Raw genomic sequence first — 7,780 nt, forward strand, 5'->3', positions numbered from 1 at the left:
ACATTATAAATGTACAAAAATGTTATGTAATTATCTGTTCAGTCGATTATATTGTATTATATTGGTCTAATAATCAAAGTCAAGAAGATCAGAATACAATAATACTATAAAATAATTCTAAAATACCTCCACACACACACACACACACACACACACCGCTCACGTGCCTCCTTTTATCTGCTGAGGTTTTGAGGAACAAACGCGCCTCTGAAACGTCGGCCTCCGCCCAGTTTGTGGCGCAGAGAAAAGTATAAAAACAGTGTTTATTTCTGTGGTTTTTCCAGAGCAGTGATGACGACGTTTCTGGAACCATGAGTCACTGTTACATTTAAATCGTGTCGACGTTACGATCCATGAATGACAGTTCATCCACTTTATTATTATTATTATTATTATTAGGTACACGCGTCACGTTTCACCCGTTCATACAGCACATCTGCAGAATATTATTTTTCTTACCCATTCACACGCTGTCAGGAGCAACTTGTGGTGCCTTGGGAATCTAACCCTCAACCTTCCAGTTGAAAGACAACTCACTCCACCACTCATCCACTGTCGCCCCATGAACACGACAACCAGGGCTACTGTTTTATGTTTTTGTTCTTTTAAGAAAGTTACATTCGCTAGACTTAGCTAAGCTACATTAGCTTCTTTGCTATGTTTGAGACATAAGTGCCGAGTCATAAACATATAAACATATTCCACATTTCCAGAGAGTCATTTTGTATTCCCACGTGCACGTAAAAACATCCAGTTCTGTTCATAATCAATCAAATATAAATCTTTGTATTAAAACTAATATTTGTTATGATGCTAAGCTAACTCACAGCCAAATATCCTGACTGTCTCGGGCTAGCATGTCTGTATCTTAGCATCGCTCACTACGTGATGCATTTAGCGTGTTTGAACTTCTGCGCGTGAGTGATGTTACGTGGATAACTCACCAACACAAACATGGTTTGTCCCGCGACCAGCTCACTGTTGACAGACATGGTCTCTCCTCTCAGATCCTCTCGGTCCAAACGGCCAACGCACTCTTGTTGTTGATATTTTAAGATTTAAAAGATGAAATAATAATAAAAACCAGATAACATCAACTCAGTTGTCTCCAGCGTCTTAGGCTTCTTGGTGTCTTCCATGTGGCAGCCATTCCAAAACCTCTGATTTTGCACAGGTGTGGCTGCTAAAGGCTAATGAGTCGGTACCACCACGCCCCCTAGAGGTGTGTCATCAGTACTGACCCTGCCTCTCACTCTATCGAACCACACCTATCAATTATTTATGTATTTCCTTGTCTTCGTTGTGCTCTGATTTGAAAACACTTCTATAAAATATAGGACTCAGATAAAGGACAGATGTTGGAACAAAAAGTGTCTTTTAATGAAAATTGTATTCGACAAAAGGAGGCAAAAACAAAACAAAGCACCGAGAAAAGGTCGTGGAAAAACAAACAGGAAAAGAAAAATACCTACAAAGTGAGCAGGACCAAGAACTTTAATTGGACACAGGTGACTCAGATCAGGGCGGAGCCAAGAACACGACAGGAAGTGAAACGACACACACTGGGGAAAACTACAAAATAAAACAGGAAACTAACAAGACACAAGAAAAACCAGAAACAAAAAACTATAAATCCCCAAAGTTTAAGGAAACACAAAGTGACAATAACATGAAAATAACATGTTACAACGTGGTTTTTCAAATGGTTGTGAACAAAAGCCCATAAATAATTATAATTTAGAGGGTTGATTGTATTTGAAAATTGTTTTAAAATAATTACGAAAAAATGTTGAATACGGATGTGTTTCAGTGTTGTGTGGCTCTCTATTATTGATTGATAAATTGTATTGATAAATATTATTATTAGTATTTTTTACATAGATATTTGTTAACATAGTTGTACAGTAGAATTTATTCAATGTGAGGTCCCTCAAGGTTCAGTAGTAGGACTGATCTTTTCTTCCACTAATACGCTCTTAAGCTGATGATACTCAAATTAATAAAAATTAAATGAATATTTCAATTGTGAACAATTGGTTTTAATGTTTAAATCAAATAAAAAAGTCTCTCACTTCAGGACTGTGTTTGTGTGAAACTTTGTTTTTCTTAACTTTGTGAAATCTCAGTGATTTGACCTTTAATTTCTCACGCTGCGAATGTTTCAGCGCTGCAGGAAAAAAAAGAAAAAGTCGTTACGTTGAGCAAACATCGCCTCGTGAGTCACCGGTGACCGTGTTTAGAGGCTCTAACGTCAGCCGGAGGGAATTAATCCTCTGCCTCGGTTCACATGTTCATCCAGTCAGTGTGAAACACATGTATAAATAAGACAGAGCTGATATGAGCTGAGTCTATAAGAACATCCTGAACTGTCAGCGTCTCACACACACGCACGCACACACACACACACACACACACACACACACACACACACACACACACACACACACACACACACACACACACACACACACACACACACACACACACACACACACACACACACACACACACAGTCCAGCCTCTTTGAACGCATCATCATCATCATCATCGTCTATATTTAGTTTGACTGTGTGAATATGTGGAGGGTAATAAACAGGAAGGTACAATTATTATTTTCATCATTTACTGCTGATAATTAAAGATATAACTTATGCACCTTGGGCTTGGATGCAAATTTAAAAAAAAAAAAAACTCTATATTTTGATTCTGTGGTTAATCTGTGAATCATAATTGAATGCAAAAAAAAGGTTGACTGATACAAATAAAAACACATACAACAAGATAAAAAATTGATAAAACCAATAAAATCCACAAAATAGTGGAATCATTAAAAAGTAATTAAAGTTACTCAAAAACACAATGTTTTGGTGAAGGTCTAGTCAGGGGTTCTCAAAGTTCTGATACCTGAGGCCAATTTAGGAACCCAACATTAGACTGAGGGTCGCCACAGGAAAAAAACCAGTAAGAAATCAGAAATAAATCCCATTTGTAATAATTTTAATGACCAGATTGCAGTTCTACAGTTTAGCGTTAAGTAATATAAGCGTTAATATAATGTAATTTAATCGTTAATATAATAACGCTTTATAATTACTGGGTAATTACCCAGTATTTTGGCCATTGTTCTTACCTTCTAATTACAGGTTAATACCAAGTAACACATTTCTGTTACCATATATTTACTGGGTAAATAGCTAGTAATTGGGGGCTGTAGCTACCTGCTTATTACCAGCTTATAACACAATAATACACTAAAATTCACCATATAGAAACCAGGTAAATACCCAGTATTTTTGTTTACACTTATTGGTCTGTATCCAGTAATGTCCAATAAACATTTAACAAGCTTAGTCGCTCCTGGATTAAAACTATCAACTGTAATTCATTGAGGGGCCGCCAGAAATGTTTCTGCGGGCCGCCATTGGCCCCCGGGCCGCACTTTGAGAACCAATGTTCTGATATAAGTAGTAGTAGATCATTTTATGTATATAGAGAGATGGGTTTTTATATTAAATAATGATTTTTATTCAAAATAATAAGTTTGCCCTTTCGTCAAAGAACCAACAAAACTGTTTTCAGCTGTGCTAACATCATTGCACAAGGGTTTTCTAATCATCAATACCCTTCTAACGTGATTATCAAACACAATGTACCATTAAAACACTGGAAATGAGCCTCTATACACCTATGTACATATTCCATTTAAAACCAGATTAATTAATCTGATTAATTTAATGTTATATCCATTTTAAAAGGTGCTTCAACTGCCTAAAAAAAAAAGTATTTTGCACAGTATTTTGTATTTTTTGTCATTTTTGTCATTTTCTCTGCGTCCAAATGTTGAAGAAAACAAGAAAACAGTGAATTGGTCACAGTGAAATCCCTCTTTTTCTACAATAGGTGTCAAATTCCAGCAGCAAATTCCTGGTGCGGCTGCTTTACGGCACCACCGTCCCTGCAACAACAACAAGTCTCAAATGTGAACACTGTGTTTGTAGAGAAAACAAAGTGGGACCTCCCCACGCTGCGGTCAGCGCTCAGTCAGGGTGTTGGTGGACGTCACCGCGCACCGTTAATCCGCTCCATGTGTTGGAAACTCGACACGCTGACCACAGGGCGTGTGCGGCGGGCCGCGGCAGTGATGAAAGACCCTCCGGTGACCCATCAATAAAGAGCCGCTCTGCCCTGATGAACGTATTCTTCGTCCACCCATCCCCCGCGTCCACCAGCACCAGCACCACATGACCTGCATCCTGCTTCCACGACGAGTCTGTAAATCAGGGGAGACCACACTTTTCCCACTGAAGAGACAAAACTGACACTTGATAAAGGACAGTGGGTCAAAAGTAAACATTCCCTTGTATTTAAACACAAGGATCTACTGTGATCCAGTGTTCCTTCATGGACTATTTCTTTAGCTTTTTGTTTATGCCACAAAACTTGACTTTAAAAAAAAAAAAAAAAAACTCTTCCATTACATTAACCCTTTAAGGCAGGGGTCTGCAACCTTTAGAATGCAAAGAGCCATTTTTGTCCCCTCTCCACCCAAATAAAATTATTCTGGAGCCGCAAAAAACCTATTTCATCCTTAAAATGAAGATAAAATAACATGTAAAGTTGTTGTTTTTACACATGTACTATATTCAAAGAACTACAGTTTGTCACACGTTGATACCAAACCTCTAAAGTGTAGAAAAATGACTTTGAGATGAAATTTTATGTACAATTTTATGTAGTTTATGTATGAGAAAATCTGCCTGGCCTAAGTATATGGATCTAAGCATGGACAGGACTCCAAATGTGAATTTCTTCATGTATGCATTACTTTAATGGCTTTAAGGGGAGGTTTTCCAATTGGATGTGATGGACAAAATATCCAAAACACTATTATTTACGCCTTTAACTTGACAAAAAAGTGTGAAAAACATGAAAAGTTTTTTTTCTTCAAAGCGAGAAGGAGCCACTACCGAGGGGCTGAAGAGCCGCATGAGGCTCTAGAGCCGCAGGTTGCAGACCCCTGCTTTAAGGCATTGGTTCTCAAAGTGTGGCCCGGGGGCCAATGTCGGCCCACAGAAACATTTCTGGCGGCCCCGCAATGAAATACAGTTGATAGTTTTAATCCAGGAGCGACTAAGCTTGTTAAATGTTTATTGGACATTACTGGATACAGACCAATAAGTGTAAACAAAAATACTGGGTATTTACCTGGTTTCTATATGGTGAATTTTAGTGTATTATTGTGTTATAAGCTGGTAATAAGCAGGTAGCTACAGCCCCCAATTACTAGCTATTTACCCAGTAAATATATGGTAACAGAAATGTGTTACTTGGTATTAACCTGTAATTAGAAGGTAAGAACAATGGCCAAAATACTGGGTAATAACCCAGTAAATTATAACGCGTTATTATATTACAATCCGTGACATCAGGTCCTCACTCAGTGTGGCCAATTCTTTCCTCCATTAACATGCTCCTATGAGGTCTAACTTCATGTTGACATGACACAAATATCTGTTGATATGCTGATGATACTCAGATTTATCTTCGCTGTCACCCTGAAATCGAAGCTTGGAGCCAATAACGTCCATATTTGCTGGTGAGATTTCCACAAATGTATTTCCCAGAATGTTCGACAATTACACACAGAGTGAAATTTTAATTATAGATCATGAGTCTACCCCCCACACACACAATAATTACAACCATTTCAGCTATTCTACTCTTGTAAATTTAATTTGCGTTTTGTGCTTTTAATTTTAATATAATTTTGCTAATCGTTCTCTCAGCGTTTTGTGTTTTAATGACTGTACAGTGCTTTGTTTGCTTTGTTACAGAATACGGAAATCTGTGATATCTCCTGTAGAGTAAATGAACCAGCTGTACATTTTTCATTCATCTGGACAAATTGGTAAGAATCACAACTTTGCAGCGTGGATTCAAATATCTTACAAACCTCAGAGAAGTAAAAAAAGATAAAAAAAGAAAAGCACGTGGCTTAAAAACTCCCACGTGGCGTCGGAGCGTTAATCAGATCCAGGCAAAACTGGATCAGGTCCCACATGTGGACGAGTGGATTATAAAAGCTGTGAACAATTAACATGCGTGAGACTCTGCTTCAGTGTGAGAGTTTAAAAAAAACATCAGTCTCTGCTTCACGTTAACTTCTCTGGATTCATTTAAGACGATTTTAAAGGCAATAAAGTGAGCGTTTGTTTAATTTTACAGCAGTGAAGATGAGGGAGTTTCTCTCTTTTGGTGGAGATTACTTTATACTAGTTTTCATGCTTAGTTAATCTTCTTCTTTTATTAATATTATTATCACTACTCCTACTACACATGTGTATATTATGGTAAAGCAGCTTCAATATCAGAAATATTGATTTAATAAGACTAAATGTTTACAGATTGCTGTAAATTTAACTTTGGTTTTAAGGTGTACACACTGAATTTTTTTAAATAAGTTAATTCTTTATGTCACAGCTTTTTGAACATTTTAAAAATGAGTCAATGTATCATTAAGTTCATTTATTATGTTCCTCGCGCACAAAGGTAAGACGAACCTATTGAAATTGTTCCGTTTCTTATTATTTTTCTTTTGCCGCTTTGATCTTGAATTTGACCTCCTAAACGTGCGTGAAAACGGACGCAAATTCCCACGCACATCATAACTGGCGAAAATTTTTATAAAATAATGGACTTGTGAAAATCCTATGGAAAATGGCTCAGTATGCTCCCCCACAGGTCAGGCCCCTATGGAGCTGGCCGAAATTTATTTGCGCCGAAAAATCGCAAAATTCTGTGGGTATATTGTCCGGTCCGAGAAGAACAAAAATCCTCGACACAATGACCTCAACTCAACAGGAAGTCCACCATCTTGTTAACGTTTGAAATGCTCTTCTTGCAAGTTATTCTTCTCATTATCATTATTATTATTATTATTCCTCCATATCAATGCTGGTAAAAAATGTACGTATAAGTCGTTCGGTAAAAAAGCGTGGAAAAGTGGAAGTGGGAGGGGCTGAAATGGACGCAAAAAAACTTTTATTAGGTGTTTAACGTACATGAACGAAACTTGGTGAATGTGTTTATTAGGTTGTGACGGTCAAAAAAGTAAATGAGGGCTTATGCTCTAAACCCAACAGGAAGGCTGCCATCTTGGACTGAACGCCAACTCTGAGGCCATTTTGGCGATTTCTCACCAGTGGTATTTGAACAAACTTGTCCTTTGTTGTTGTTGGTTTTTGTTTAGTGTTTACTATTATTTTTCTGTCAGTTATTTATAATAACAAACCTTTATTCGTCATTATTGTTTATTTTACTGTTGTGGTGTTGAAGTAGAGACTTTTCTCCTGTGGAGCTGAAACCAAGGGGAAAATGTCAGTTTCCCCAGACGTCCTGTGAAATAACGAGTTAAATGTGTGATTGTGCCACATCACAGTGTGTGCGTGTGTGTGTGTGTGTGTGTGTGTGTGTGTGTGTGTGTGTGTGTGTGTGTGTGTGTGTGTGTGTGTGTGTGTGTGTGTGTGTGTTCTTGTACTTACGGCATACTAAGGACCAGTGAGGGTTTTTCACCAACAAAGTGAGGTCATTTTTACGGAGTGAGGTTATTTTGGCCGGTCCTCACTTTGTTTTCATTGAAATCACTTCCTTAGGTTGCTATAACATGCTAAACTGAATTTGTCTTTTGGAGCAAAAAATTTTGTCAATTCTTTTTTTCAAATTTTGGACGACATAGTGTAGTATGACGTTTTTGTCAAAATTTGGAGCAAAATTTTTTGTC

Source organism: Microchirus variegatus (assembly GCF_963457635.1).
Source record: "Microchirus variegatus genome assembly, chromosome: 3".
NCBI classification, from domain to species: Eukaryota; Metazoa; Chordata; class Actinopteri; order Pleuronectiformes; family Soleidae; genus Microchirus; species Microchirus variegatus.